The sequence below is a fragment of the Phymastichus coffea genome, unplaced genomic scaffold (genome assembly GCF_024137745.1).
Source record: "Phymastichus coffea isolate CEN01 unplaced genomic scaffold, Cenicafe_Pcof_1.1 PCOF00065, whole genome shotgun sequence".
Taxonomy (NCBI): Eukaryota; Metazoa; Arthropoda; class Insecta; order Hymenoptera; family Eulophidae; genus Phymastichus; species Phymastichus coffea.
In genome coordinates, this window is record NW_026706876.1 from 1,123,273 (window position 1) to 1,139,065 (window position 15,793).

A 15,793-nucleotide genomic window follows, 5' to 3' on the forward strand; every position below is an offset into this window, starting at 1 on the left:
TTTTGTGAAATCACGCGCGCGAGCTCGCGACTGACAGTGAGACTTTTATTAGGGAAGGAATGATGATTATGTACCTTAGAGCTACGACTGAGTGCATTGTGCATCGTATGCTCTCGCGATGTTATAGCGCATGCTTCGATTTCCTTTTCAATGTTACTCCTTTCTTTCTGCTTTTTTCCTTTCGCTTCTTCGAGTCTTTTTGCTTATACAGGCGCCATTCTATTCTTTGCCATTTTTTCTTTTCAAAAAAATACGTCGCGCATTTCCTTTCCGTATTTTTCCGTATTTTGTTGTTGCTTTTTTTGCTAACCCGCAAGCTTTACTTTCTTTTTGCACGAGGGATAAATGTATGCCGTCGTCGTCGTCGTCGTCGTCGTCGTCGTCGTCGTCGTCGTCGGTATTGTCGTAGGTAGTGCGCGCTAATGCCCTTTCGCGGATACTCCGTCGACGTCGACGACGAGAGAAAAGTCGCGTTTTATTCAATGCTCGATGTGTTCCTTTTAGAATGTGTTCTCGCTGCTGTGGATTCTTGTACAGCTGAACATCGACGTTTTTGCGTGACGCTAAGTGAAAAACTATTGTGTGTGTGTGTAAGTGAGCGAGTGTACTGTTATATTTTCTCTATCGTACTTACAATCTGGGCAGTCGTGGCTGACGGTTCGAGATGTAAGTTTCTGAAACAGAGAACAAAAAATATTTGTAGATCTGTAGAGCGACAAGGTAAAAGTAAGAGACAAAAGACAGAGAATAACACGTATACGAATTCGAGAAACACAGTGATCGATGTGTGCGTATGGGCGCGTATAAGAGCAACGGATTGGAATAGGGAGTGCGCAAAATTTGCATCACTAGCAGTCGCCCAAGGCGATATTGTCGTCGGGGAATGAAACTCTCCGCATCCCACCGGTATCCTTATTTTTTCACACGTCACGAAGATGTGCCGGGCGCGTAGCGCGGGATGCGTGTGTGCCCAAGTCACTCCAATTACCTCGCGAAGCACAACACGTCGCACATACGTATACGTACCCCAGGCGCGCGCGGAAAAGGGAGATATTCAAAAGTTTCGCCAACGCGGGTTTTACCGTTCGAATGGCAAACGTTCAAAAGTCTATTATCTGGCAAAAATGGTCAGCTGAAACGACTGTTCAAGGGATTATGATTGATTTAAAAAGCTCGACGCTCATTAATCTAGTTGGCTAACAATTTGGCTAATATTCAAACGAACACCGTCCGCAAAAGCCTGGGCAAAAGGGGCCAGCAGTAGCAGTAGCAGTAGCAAGCAACCGTCGTGCAACTTTGCGACGCCTTGGAGTCGTCGCATTGTCCTCGATTGGCGCGCGCGATACAGTCGCGTACAGCCAAATCTCGGAGTGCAGTATCTCCGAGGCAGTTTTGGAGACTTAACAAATAGGTAAAGTTTCGGGCGGATTCTACACGGAGTAGGGCTTTCGAAAGCCCAGGGCTTTCCTCTCTTTGTCTCCAAGTTTGTGATGTATTAGCTATGTGCAACCGTCTTCCTCCCTCTTACTTCTCTCTATCTCTGTATATCTCTCTTCTTGACTTGGCAGTCACGGCCAAAATGCAACTTACTGTATACATTCGATGTTTGCTTAACTCTGCTGTTACAGCAACAAAACTACCTGGTCTCTCTCGCCGCTGCAAATTTTCCCAAGTTTTAATGGCTATTCTGTTTTTACGGCTAGTATCGATTGTAAAAAAAATCAACAACGTTCATCCGAAGTAGTGGAAAATACGCGCGCGATACCCATTTATGCTCGCGGCGCACTTTGAAATTACGATTGATCGCTGTCCTGGTAAAACCAAAACACTGCTACGCATCTAAAAAATAAGCGCGCACAGCGTACTTGTGCTGCGTTGTAATCACAAATGATTATATGCCGCGAATGATAAAGCAGAATTTGATCGTAACACAAGGAAATTTCTGGGAAAGAGCAACGCGCGCGCGTGTGCGCGGATGTCGCACATCGTAATAATCCTGGCAATGCGTGCGAGATGTACGTATATGCGACACTCGTTTCAGTGCCACGCTAAATGTACGCACATTTTATTAGTCAATCCGATAATCGACCTGAAATAATGACGATTCGTAATCCTTTAATGGCTCGCGAGCTCCCCGCTGTACTTTCATTAGCCTGCGTGGCTTGCTGCCCCGACGAAATTGCCGATGTCAAAAATGTTTTATGTATGTTCTGACTTTGTGGAATTGCAAATATTGAAAAAAAAGGTTTAGCTAGTTCGTTCCGCGTTATGACATGTGATTACAATTCACAAACAGCGCCGATTTCATCAAAAAACCCACCGCGTATATAGCTACTCTTCCAATTCATCATTTCATTTCGATCTCAAAGCTAATAAAAATCGCGGGGAAAACGGCATTGCCCAACTAAATAGAAACTTCTAATCATAAAAGAGCATACCGCGGCTACAAAATATGATTGTGCTACGACTACGGGTCATGTATCAAACGATATCCCCGCGTGTATGTATGTGCAGCCAGTGCACAATCGCAACGATAGCACTCGGTAATTTTGCGTAAACACGGGTCCGACCTCTTCCTTTCTCTCTCTCTCTCTCTCTCTCTCTCTCTCTCTCTCTCTCTCTCTCTCTCTCTCTCTTATACATTACACGCAATGAATTGCGCGTGCGCAGTGAACGGGTACTCTGTCTAGTTTTCGTTGCGTCAACATTGCCCATGCAGTTATTAAAAGTCCATTTCGTTTGCCAACGCCTCCGAGTTTTTGTATTTTTTTTCTCGCTCTCGGTTAGCTCAATGTTATTGTTTAATCAACGTTGATTAGACGTACTGCTAAAAGTTTTCAATTAACATTTGTTGTTTTTCTAGTAGATCAAACAAATACACAAATGCACACCTGGAATATCGTGTAAAAGCTACGTGGACGATAAGTCGCGGGTCGCGAGGCAACAAATCGATAGTGATAGTGGCTCCCTTTATCGTGTTATGTAAAGCGATAATAATCTGCGCTATTGCCCGTGTACGTTTGTGTGTGTGTGTGTGTATGCGCACGTCAAAAACGCGCACATTGATAAAGGTTTGGTCACTGCTTCTCCTCCCACGCGAGCGAGATAGGGGAAACCTGCACGCATCTATTTCCCACGAAGACGCATGCACTACGTTCGATCTTTAGGATGGGGACTGTAAGCTTTGTAGGCGTGATGGGGTGGGAAGTGATTTTATTAGAACATATATACACGCTAGGTTGTTTATTTTCCAAGAGCGTTCTGGCATAATATCGTCATCATGCGTGCAAGATTATTTTTAAGGGTTTTGACGTCGATAAAAAAGGTAGACACAATTCACATCAATGCTTATCTCCTCTAAATAACGTTAGGGGTCGAATTGATAATTATATGATGTCATTCAAAAATAACATTGAAATTTTCGAATCGAATCAGAAGTCCAAATTGAAGAAAGAAGTCAGGTCAGCTTCAATCAAATTTCCAGTTTGAAAAATAATTGAAATCAATACATCTTTCGTACCCTTAGACAATCCTTCAGTATTGTACAAACTCATTGTCGCAATTGCATGCTAACAATACCGTACGCACGAGGTCTCCATTGAAACCGACTTCTTCGCCCGAGAAGAACTAAGTGTGTCCCGTGTAACAATGAAAGAAAACGCAATAAAGAGAAAACCGCACCAACAGTCTACATGATAAGTATGGAACGGATCGAGGGGGGTCTCTCTCTCTCTCTCTCTCTCTCTCTCTCTCTCTCTCTCTCTCTCTCTCTCTCTCATCGCGCATCGCGGTGCGAGCGCGCGGGGGAGAAACAAAGACAGCGAGAACGCAGGAGATAAAGAAAAAGTCGCGTTATATGTCGTAAGAGAGGGTGACAGATGGCCGACTACACAAAGAGAAAATAGACGCCGTTGCTTTTCATAACGTACAAGCGTAACCCAATAAAAGCTCATATGTATATGTCGTTCGCTCGCAAGAACTGCATGCTGCATCTTTCAAAGGGGTTCGGACTAATAAAATCTTTGCGCTAGTCTACGATTGATTTTCTCTTTCTCGGAAGTTTTTTTTCTGCATCTGGTTCGATCTTGCTCTAACGACTTGCATTGATTTTTACGCTTGGCATATTATTGGTGAAAGTTATTATCAACAGAGCTGACTATAGCTTATTATTAAAAAAAGACTCATCAATTATCATGTACACGTAATCATTAAAATCGTTAGGAAATCGACTCGTCAGGATGAAATATGACAATTGCAGAAACAAGCACATCCTTCGTCGCTTCGCTTCAATCAACGAATCTTTTATCTAAGACTCTTAATCGAATTAACAATCGTGGAACAGTCCCTCCGGCAAGCTCGCAATTTCTCTGGCAAAGTAAGACGAAAATCCGATTGTAGAAAGCTCGTTCGGTGTCGTTTAGTGTCGATTAAGCGGTCCTTGAAACTCGATTCTTAGGCTTTGCAGCAAGAAAAAGAAGGAGAGAGAGAGAGAGAGAGAGAGAGAGAGAGAGAGAGAGAGAGAGAGAGAGAGAGAGAGAAATCGAAAGGGCGCCAACGCAACGAATAGGGAACCCCCTCAATATATATTGAGTTTCGGACTCGCCTTGCTACATACTCGACGTCGTCTGCGTTCGTATCCACAGGCGATTAAACCTCGGGCGCTTGACGCTTGTACGTATGTATATAGACGCGCAAGCAAAGGACCGACAATGGGCCACGTGCCAGAATCTAATCACGTGTCTTTTTCCTCCTCCCTCGTGATCTTTTTTTTTCTGCGAAACTGTCCAGAAGTTAGGGATCTTTGTCTTTGTCAGAGATGCCGCCTGCCACGCAGTAGCACTATAGCTGAATAACCGTGAGACCAAGTCTACTCCAGGGGTGCTATTTGTCATTGGGATTTTAATGTACGCTTTTACTTGAGAGCTACTTACGAGTGCTTCGGTTTGTAATCAGTTGTCAAGCTTCCTTAACTGAATTTGGCCTAATGATAGTGGTATAGTGACTAGAGATTCTGATTGAAAAAATCAAGCTTGAGAACTTTTCATTAAAATGTCTTTTTCTAAAAAACAACTTTAATATCTCTGAGAAGATCGATTTCTCATCGCAGAATCGATAAAAACAGTTTACTAACAATGTTCAGGTAGAGGCTCCGCCATCCGATACTTCAATAACATTTCTCTTCGATCACCTAGGATGAGCGGAGTGAGTTACGTCGTAGGTCATTACGTAAGCGCGCACCGCCCCACCTCCAGGTTTCTCTTAACGATCTCGTTGTACGGCATTCTTTTTCGCCGCTGCTGCTTTATTTTCCTCGGCGAATCGCAATCGTCGTGTTAAGTGACTGGAAATTCATCTATTGAGTTGCTGCTCTCAGGGGCGTCAAGTGAATCAATGAACTCGACTCGTCGTCGCTTTGTGCATGGAAACCAGTCTTTTTCACTCCCTTCCTCCTTCGGACATCGCGTAGTGATAACGGGGTCTGGGCCAATATCAATCAACGCGTATTTCACTTCCGCTCTTTTTTTATTTAGGCGCTTCGGAATATTGTACGTCGAGCGATTCGTCATGTCTACTGTGTTCGCGTTCTCTCTCTCTCTCTCTCTCTCTCTCTCTCTCTCTCGTTTTAATTTTGTTTTACCTCGTTTCTTTTCAAATGGTGCTCTTCTGTTTCGTGTTTGCATAAGAGATCGCACTGCTTTTTGTTCGACGAAATAGCAACGATTTTGCAATTTCCAGTATGGCCGTCGCGCTGCTGTCGTTGAAATATTCTCTGGCATTAACTCGTTTCGTTGATTACGTCATTTCGCGATATTTTGCCTGATATATCATGTTTCTTTCTATTAAAATCCATCTATGCTTTAATATAATTTTAGCTAAGAAAAAATCTTGTTGACAAAGAGAAGAGGAATCTATAGAACATTCAATGTATCGAGGTTGACTTCGAAGTTGGACAGCATTAATCGAGAGAGATGAGTTATTTTATTACAAAGACCGATTGTTCACAGTGTAATTTGAAGTTGTAAAAGAAATCAAATGCGAGAGCGAGGCAACAGTAGCAAGTGTGATTTATATAGAAGGAACTGACAAACGAATCGATTAGAGCCTCGTATCGGATGTGGGCGTCTGCGAGAAGACAGTCGTAATTGTAAGCTGAACACGTGGCCCCCCTCGTTCTCAGGAGACGCCCCCTTCATCTAATCTTGCCTCGCGAACTCGCCTACTCACGTCAATGTCACGTGTACTCATATGTACTATACGGACTCGCGCGTATGCGCGCGCGCATATGTACGACATAAAAGACAAGAATGGAAAAGTTTCATTATTATGCTTTTTATCGCTAGCAGATACGTATATATCTTTCTGCTATTCACTTTCATTGATATTATTCTTTTATAAAAAAAGCTTATTGATTGACGATAGTGCAAACTTGTACCATACAAATAATTTCATGTTTAGTTTAAAAATAATTTTAATTGAATTACCAATATCTAATTATCAAATTAGACTGTCAATTCTTTCTTTAATATTAAAGCAAACGGTGTTAAGTAAAGGTATCCAGGAAATAGCGCGTGACTGGAGGCGGTTTGCCGTTCAGGCCGAAGGCGAGTGTCTTAAGTGTTTCCGAGACGGGACAAGCAGAATTTCCCTCTCAGAGTGTACAAAGAGCAACAAGTGGCTTCTTAGCTCGCTGTCTCAGGACAATCTTAGAGGCCGAAACTCAACAAGTGTCTTCCAAGCCACCACCTCTGATATTACTTTCACGCATCGGTTTCCTTCGATGTTAACCAAGCGACACGTGGCTAAACCACCCAAAACTAGGACGACGCAGTGAAGTTCATGGTGGTATAAGTATTCTCAATTGAGAACTTTGTTTTAATAATTAAATAAATCAGACAAACTCTTTTTTAATAGATGTTTGGTTTTTAACAGCTAAAAAGTATCTAAGACCAAATCGTTGAAATCATTTCTTACTAAACAAAAGATTAATTTAATTCTGAACGCCCAACAACCACGGATCCGCCTTTACGCTTCTTTGTGACGTATTCTTGTATTTGATCGTCCTTTCGGGTGGTGACAAGAGCTTGCGGCTATGGACCAATTATCCATGCACGCCTCTTATAAGTGCGAGAGACTTTTCAATCTCACACTCAACGATATTTCTTTCACTTTCGAATTTGTACCGCAATAATAAGAATTGTGACTTTATTTAATTGTATAAATCAGATGAAAAGGCTTTCGTTCTCACAATTTTCTATTCAAGTCAGTTCACGTTTGAGTATTATAGATGTAACGGTCTTTTAAAACACGAGCAAAATTATCATTGCCGAATACATGACATTAAATTGCAATCTTTAGGTAGGAAAAGTTGAACAATTCCATTCCATGATAATAACTGAGTCGTGCTTTCAACAATCCATTAAATGGTTAGTCGGCAAATAGAATTACGCGATATTAGCAATCATTTCATAAAACTATATCAAATAATGGAAACCAATAAGTCAATACGTAAAACTATATATATATATATATATTCTGAATGTCATAAATCAATCGATAATAATAAACAAATACTTTCATTAGTATTAATTTATCTGTCGTCGTGCACTTAATTAATTTAATGTCATAAACAGCAAAGTCTGGCGCAGCTGCACTGTGTTTATCGAGAAAAAAACCAAACAAACGGGTGCTACAGGCTCGTCTAGCGTGTCACGCTAAGTGAAAGAAAGAGGAAGAAGAGCAGGGCGTAAACGTCCCATCTTGGCGAATGGCGCGTAGGAGCAACAAGTTGATATCTTATTCTTAACGCGGAGTGGAGCTGTATACACAGAAAGTCTGCGAACGAAAAGACAGCGATAAGAAAACAACCCTCTTAAGAAAAAGAGAGCAACAGTTGGTTCCCTCCGATAGCCCGGAAAGTCTTAATGGTCGCTGCTGAGATCTTGCAAGACGGTACAGAGAGTGTGTGTGTGAAAGAGAGAGAGAGAGAGAGAGAGAGAGAGAGATAGAAGAGCTCTTCTTCTTTGACTTGGCGCGCCTACCATGGGACGAGGGGTGCGCGCGCAAAGTGCTTTCTTAGCGTTGCTTCTTCGAGGGTCTTCCCAACTCTCTGGCTCTTGGTTGCTTTGAAGTCGACACTTTGTTTTCCCAGAGGGCGTCCCGTAAGAAAATTGCCGAGGAAATTGCGCGGAAGCTCCCCTCTTTCTCGCTGTCTCTCGTCACTTTAGATTGCGTGCGCCGCCTCGAATAGGGGGTTGTTGCGATTGATTGTTTAGGCAAATTGACTGCTATCGTGGACTCGATTACGTGCAGATTACTGGGCTTAAGTGTTTAACATAAATTGCCGCAACTGTTGCTCTTCGCCGCTGTACAACGGTACCCGCGCGTGTGTTTATACGCTTGTTAATTGTGCGCGCACCACTGTATCAATCGACATTTATTTATAGTCTTCCTATCATGCCGGTGATCGCGCCACTTTGACGTTGCGCTAATAAGCGACACGCGCACGGAAAATTGACATGATGCTGCTGCTGCTGCTGACGAGCGAGCTTTGCAAAGGTCGCCCTCTTAATGGCGTGGTCATCGATGCGCACGCTGTATATACGACGGCGTGGTGGTGCGGCGGCTGCTGCTCCTGGTGCTCGATCGATAAATGGCTAGCGGAAGCGACGAACCAGCCGTGATAAAATTAAGGCTTGAAATGGCTTTTCTTAGGCGTTTACTGCGTGCACTATCGACTTCTTTCCGATCGTTTCGCACGGAAGCGGATGTGAGTGTGAGCGTCGTCATCAATGATGTAAAAACAACTCGAGCGATATATCGCAGAAATAGCTTTATTCTATCGTCTGATTTTGAGGCAGTGACGTCAACGTTGACAATGCCAGATTAGTTTTTTTTGGGTGGTGCTTGCTTTTCATTGATAAACCGAACGTATACGCACAATCATGCTTGAGAGGATAAACGTGTATATTATTTTTGCCTTCCTCGGGGCCATGATTAGTCGAATATAGTGTAATTTCTCACGAAAAATGTGTAATTTCTCACTGCTTCATAATCAGGAAAAGAGTCCGCGCAAAATCTTCATCTTCTTTGGTATTATTGTGCAGCTCCTTTGATCCCTTTCATCGTCTTTGCGTAACAGATGAACGTCGTTTTCGTCGCGAACTTGTCTGGCTTGTTCTCTCTTCTGGCAAAAGAAAGAAGAAAAGAACCCTACTCTATTGCCTACGCAAAAGAAGTGTCAAGGATCCGCGGCGAATTCATCAGTGTAAGCCAACGAGAAAAGAATCGCGAACTCCTGCAGAGCGAGTGCTGATGCCTTGAGGCTTGGCGCCTGTTCTGGTTGACGAGCGGCGGCGGAAGTCGGATAAATATTTAAAGGAGAATACGCGCGTACGCAAAAAGAGGAGATCCCGCATACACATCCTTTCGCCTCTCGATCATCATCGGACCTTTGAGCGAGCGATTGCGGCTTGTGGCTCTTTTTCAGTCTCTCTCTCTCTCTCTCTCTCTCTCTCTCTCTCTCTCTCTCTCTCTCTCTCTCTCTCTCCAGCTCCCTTTGACAATAGAGCGCTTGAAGAGGGCAACAGAGAAAATCGACGTTATACCTACATGCAGAATAGGCACTATGCGAAAAAGTAAAAATATACAGATCGCATAACGGCACACGACACAAGAGCATTATAATGAAGATACAATGAGAATGGAAAAAAAGGCGCGACGTGAAAAGGCTGCTGCGAGACGGATGAGCTAGCCTGTTTACCGACAATATGCCAGTTTTCATTCTCGGTATAACCGCGGATTAGCTGTTGTGTGCACGGCAGATCGATTATCATCTAGAAGAGAGAAGAAGAGAGAAGAAGAGAGAAGAATGAGATGCTCTGGAGAGCGCGCGTGGGCGTTTAACGGTAACTCGAGAATATCGGCTGCACTGCACCTTTTAGGCTGTTTTTCGAGAGAAAGTCTGTGCCGTCGTATGTTTGCGCACGCTATAGTGCAATGAGAGGCAGATGTGATCGGATCCGCCAACAATGGGGACAAGATAAGGAAACTCGAGAGCAGTCGCCCCTGGAAGATGCTCTCGAAATAATTTTTCTTTTTCCTTCCTTCTACCCGAAATTACCTTTCAATGCACCGCGGTCAGGATAATTGTGTGTTTTTGCTCCAACTCGGATTTCCAGACGACACTTGGCATTATACATACTACACACTCACAGATGTTTATTCTTCCGCGAACACGTGAGAAGAGCGCGACTCGCCGTCTCTTACCCTTATCACAAGCATATACGCGCGCAGAGCATTTTGTCTCGCGGAAATTAAGGGCCACCCCTCCGATCTTGCCGTGCGTGCTTTTAAAAAAAGAGAGCTGCCAGGGACTGTCATTCTCATTGTCCGGAGACACCTGTGGACTCCAAGAGAGAGAAAGAGAGACGTCGCTTAGTCACTCACTTTGCCGCAACGTGGAAAGTGCTTGCACTTTTTTTGTTGTTATTATTTTCCATCTCGACTCCTTTTTTCTCCGGGTCTTTATATGCTCACGGCATGGAAAAAAGCTTTTTATATCTCTGCAATGGTAAACCTCCTTGCGAGCATCGTTTAAGGCGTTAAATTGTCGCGAAGCATATCTTCTGTGCGCTGTCTCGCCCTTTTGCTTCTGTTAGGGTCGCCCGAGCGTTTTTCTTCAATTTTTTTTCTACGGTAACTTTTTTCAAAATGTGACTGAGATTTCACGAATGAACACACACGTGTTATCTCGGGTAACAGCGACTTTTCTTCTATACATACTGTTTTGTATTTCTATTATATTAATGAAATCTTTATTGCTTTTAAAAATCATAAATAACTCCGGCACCCGAATTACTCTACTAAATCAAATCCTACCATTCTCATCCAAACGTTCTATCATAAAACTTAGAGCCATATCCTATTACAGCCTCGAAACCCTGACCTTAACCTCGAGTTCCTCAATCGCTTAGCTATATATACTGCAAGAAGCACTCTCCCCCCACACACACAATCACCCAATCGACATCCCATTAAGCGTCTTCGATCCGACTTTTCTATCTGTCGGCTAGAGCAGCACGCGGCAGAGAAGGAAATTAGATCTTTTTCCAGGATGTTTTCGTTCCAGGTGAGCGACGCAGATGAGCGAGATGAGCGCGATGAGCGCGAAGGGGCCATCTGCTACCTGCGCGAACGCACCACTCTACGTATACCAACTACCGCACCTGGACTCTCTCGTAGAAGCGACGCGTGTCTGCACTTTCGAATGTACGCGTGTCTAATTGAACTGCACTTTTTGGACAGTTATTTGCATCTTTTCTATATTCAATTTTAAGAAGTCATTATATGCATAAATGTAAAATATGAAGAAATCAGCAAATCTATGACGCACGACAATGTGATATTACTAGATATGCGTCTTGTCGAATATCAAGTTTGTTGGAAGGTTCATTTTGATTCCGATTGTTAAATAAATTGGAGGTGAAAATTAAATGAAAACTTCATCGAAAGAATAAAAATGACGAAAAAGAGCACGAGGGACGAGAAATTTCCCTCCAAAATTGTTAGATTTTGATCAGTTCGCATGAACGGCAGCCTAGCACGCAACGAGTTTTACAGCAAACAGAGTCCTCCTCCTCACTCGCTCCCTCGCTCTCCGTGCATCGAATCGTCAAATTTGCACATTTATTCGCTTAGTGGCAGAACCGCCAGCCGGTACAAATTTCCAAAACGATATTTGCCCGTAGGTCGCATAAACGCGTTTCATATTGTGGACTCGTTAGTGTATAAGTACTGTTGCCGTAGCAGTCATGCCTTACGCATGATCTTGCAACAAAAGGCCATGCGCTTGCTACGTTGTATTGTGGAAAAGTCATCGAATGTGCCGTCTCCGATATTCAAAGCTAAACTTGTTTATACAAGGCAAAAGTTAATTGTTTCGCATTGTATGCGCGCGACGATTACATTTTGTACTTCCTCCGACAGGAGAATGACTTATAAAAGAAGTTTGTTTAGTATTCATGAAATTTTATGTGCCCGCCATTATGAAAAATGGCATTTGAATGGTTAATCACCCCGATAAGAATGCATATGCAAATAAAAGAAACACTTATAGCATTATATTATTAAGCAATAGGTAGAAGGAAGACTCTGATTAACGATGCGATTCGTCGCAAGTTAAATTGATTTCGAAATAGTTGCCAGGATCCTTGCGACCTACACACGTAAAGAAACCGCATGGTCTGACGAATGAGACGACAGTTTGGAAAATTAACGCCTATGCGCAGCGACCCTACGGTGGTCGTGCTTGAGAATTGGCAAGAAATAAATTATCGTACGGGGGTGTCGTCGCCACATAAGCCCCAGAATGCCGCTCTTTTGCTTTTCCCCTATTTCTCGTGCAATGTGTGTGCGCGAGGGGTTTTCGGGAACCGGAACTATTTTCAAAGCTGCGCGTGTGCACTGCTCATACACACACACACACACACACACACACACACACACACACGCGAGGTAAGTCAAACGCAATCGGTATTGAGACGAGCTGATAATCGATTTACCATGGCTTTGCGTAATTTCTGTTTGTGTGCACGAGTTGCTACGATGTACTTTGTACTTTTTGTATCCGACAGGAACTGAATATTATCCGTTACTGTTTTTTTGGTTTTCCATATTTACCATGTCTGTTTTCGCATGTTTACTTGTATCGTTGAGATTCTTGAGAAAAGAAGAAAAAGAAGTGACCGATTCGCAAAATTTGAAAGTAACCAGGGAAGCATTGCCAACATGGCCAATTGCGCACTTCAAACAGCGAATATGAGATCCGTAAAAGCAGCAGTCCTTCCATCTGGATGATTTGCTTGTCGGGCTTCTGCATACGTAAGTACATGTGTGTCTTTAGTAAGGACGTACTTTTTGGGGCGGGATAGCATGCTGGCACATAAGGCAAGTCCGAGAGAGTAGCTCGTTTCCTCACTCTCCCAAAAATTTTTCAAATTCCACGTGAAAACGCATACATCACGGCCGCATGCGATGTTCGTACACGGCTACTTGGAAGATATAGGATTGCCCGTTTAACAAGAATGAACTTCTACAAAGCCAGAAGAGTCGAGTAGTACATGCTTTGAATGAGTGCAGCAGCAGTGAAAAAAGAAGAGCGGATACGGCTCGTTTGGAAAAGTCTATGAATCGCATGCACTTGAGGTCTCGTCAAGTTTTCTTATTATTTCTTGTTTCGACCAATTTTTTTATTCATTTTCAAAGGCGAGTCTTGAAAAAAAAAAACTTTGAATTATTTTTCTTCATTTCGGAGGATATATACTGAAATTAATACATGAAATTAAAAAGGAAAAATAATCTAATTTTGGAATATGTATTATAAATGTATTTCGATTAGGAGATTTTTTACTGTAAAGCTTGAATAAACAAGCAACTCAGTGGGTTCGCCTTTGAAAAATTCCTAGGCACTGTATGTGTGTATCGCAAGAACACAATAATACCAGGCAGGCGTCGTATTATAAAAGCCACAAGAGAGAATGAGCCTTTAACCCCGCCGTTGACCAACAGTCGTCGGCAAAGAATCGAGCGGGATAGACAGAGAAAACAAGAAAGAGACTGGGCGCATTGAAGAGTCGGATTGCAATAATTATCGGCGCGGAAAGGTAGCGGCGGTGGCTTGGAGAAAAAGGAGATGTCCGGGCGCATGCAGATGTGTGCGCGCGATCGAAAAAGGGAGCGATGAACGATGAAAACTTTGACCAGCACAATGCATCTCCTGCTGTTGGCTTATACCTATACCTTCTCTCTTTCTCTTCCTCTCCCCCGCACATGTAAACGGAAGATGTGCTTGGACAAAAAAAATGCATTCTGAGAGAAAGACGCAGAGACCAGGTCGATAATCTGCACTCGAGTTTCGTCGCTCGATAATATTTCCAATGGAGCATACATTAATTTTTTTACGTAGCGAATGATTTAATGTTTCTCGACACTCTGATTATTTGTGCCAAGTATATCGTTTACGTCAACTCGACGACAAAATGAAGAAAAAAGGAAAAGGAAAAAATAAGAATTAATTAATGCTGCTATCAAAGTCTCTTTCCTGACAGGTCAGAATTTCCTTGAAATGCATGCTTTATCGTGAATTCTGAAAAAAAAACTTTAAGTTAATAACGCACTTAAGTGTACGGCGGAATGGAAAAAAATTAATTAACGCTATCAACGTTCTCTTTCCGCCTGTGTCCGATCTCCTTAAATAACAACGAGTGTTCAAGATAAGGGCATACACGCACAGGCGTTTCACATTTTTTTAATAATCTTTCTTCGTTGTCTTTTCCGTCTTGCGATAAGTAGGCGGCGAAACTTTGTCGTTTGACAGACAGATAAACAGAGATTTATCGAGAAAAAGCACGCGCGCTCTCGCTCCTTGCGAGCAGGAACCGGATGTCGCGATTGTGTCTCTATCTCACAAGAATGGACTCGATGATGCTTGCATTCTGGCATGACAAAGATGACTGCAATGCATCACAGATAATTATGTTTTCTAAATAATTTTAAGGAAAGATCTTTTAATACCTTTACCTAATGCGTTAACAGTTGTTTAGATAGATACAAATCATTCCTTCTGATCAGTGTCATTGTATTCACAAGTTGAATCGAGATACTATTATTCTTTTCCTATACTTTATAAAGCGACAAGTTTGTATAGCAAATCAATCTGTATGTAAGTTCGAAGCTTCAATAAATAAAAAGCAACGAATTATGGAAATGTAAGCACTCTGTGAGCACCTTCAACGAACTCATGAATATTCTGCAAATAAAAGTTGCTATATAAATAAATGAAAAAAAATTGATGAAAACTATAAATTGTAAGTTTTAAAATGCATTTGATCGATTCAGTTGAGTTGGTTAGCAAATGGAGAAGAAATAATAAAATTGCGATTATGAAAAGTATAAAAAAAATACTCGAGTGTAATCGCAATCTTGTAAATCTTGCGAATAATTCATAAGCCCAACGAGTAGGTCTCTTTTCCTATAGCATTTGCAGAATACCTTGCATAGAAACAGTAGTAGTCAGACATGCGATAGATTCGTGATCTCTGCAACGTGCATATAGGTGGTCTTTATCGCTCGATTACGTGTCGCTTCAACGGCGCAAATACTTTGCGACATAATGGCAAAGTAGAGCGAACGCGGCCTCGGAGTTACATGATCTTATCCTGCGCGGCCCGTTTCTATGAAATTAGCCGTCTTTTACGAATACAACACATACAATCGGCATTCTCGCGTGAGTCGCGTTGCTGCAGGCGCTCTCTTGATGGATATAGAAATATGGATGGATCCGCGTGACTTTAACTGCCACAAGCATAATTACTTGGCTTGTCATGGGGTTCAAATAATATCGACGTAGGTGCAATTGCTCTGTTTCTATTGAACTGTCTTTTGCTTTTCAAATTAACGTTTATTTTCACAAATGAGCGTCTCGTTTCTCACGAATTTGAGTGTCAATTTGTCTGTACTAAATTAAATATGCAGATGAACTTCGATAGCAAACAAAAATAAAAATCCAAGAGATATTTCAACATCGTTATTCGCGAATCGGCATCGCGCCATTTGCTTTCAAAGTGATATTTTCGTGATGGTTGCAGAACGCATGGTACGCAAACAAAGTGCCTAGATTTGTCGAACGAAAATTAGTAAGATGACGCAGGACTGCATGCGAACACAGTTGATCTAATCAATAATCGTCGTGCGTTATCGCGCATGTACACAGAAGCCTTATACGCGCGACCCACCT

The 15,793-nt window shown here is 42.4% G+C and overlaps 1 protein-coding gene across 5 annotated transcripts in view; it reads right to left on the reverse strand.

The window, feature by feature from the left end:
• The window catches only part of LOC131667345 (homeobox protein prospero-like), a 98,470-nt gene that overhangs the window by 68,389 nt on the left and 14,288 nt on the right, over positions 1 to 15,793 (reverse strand). For all 5 annotated transcript variants that reach the window (XM_058940686.1, XM_058940685.1, XM_058940688.1 and 2 more), the window contains exon 3: positions 635 to 674. The gene's annotated coding sequence lies outside the window, so the exon portion shown is untranslated. The remainder of the gene's footprint in view (positions 1 to 634; positions 675 to 15,793) is intronic.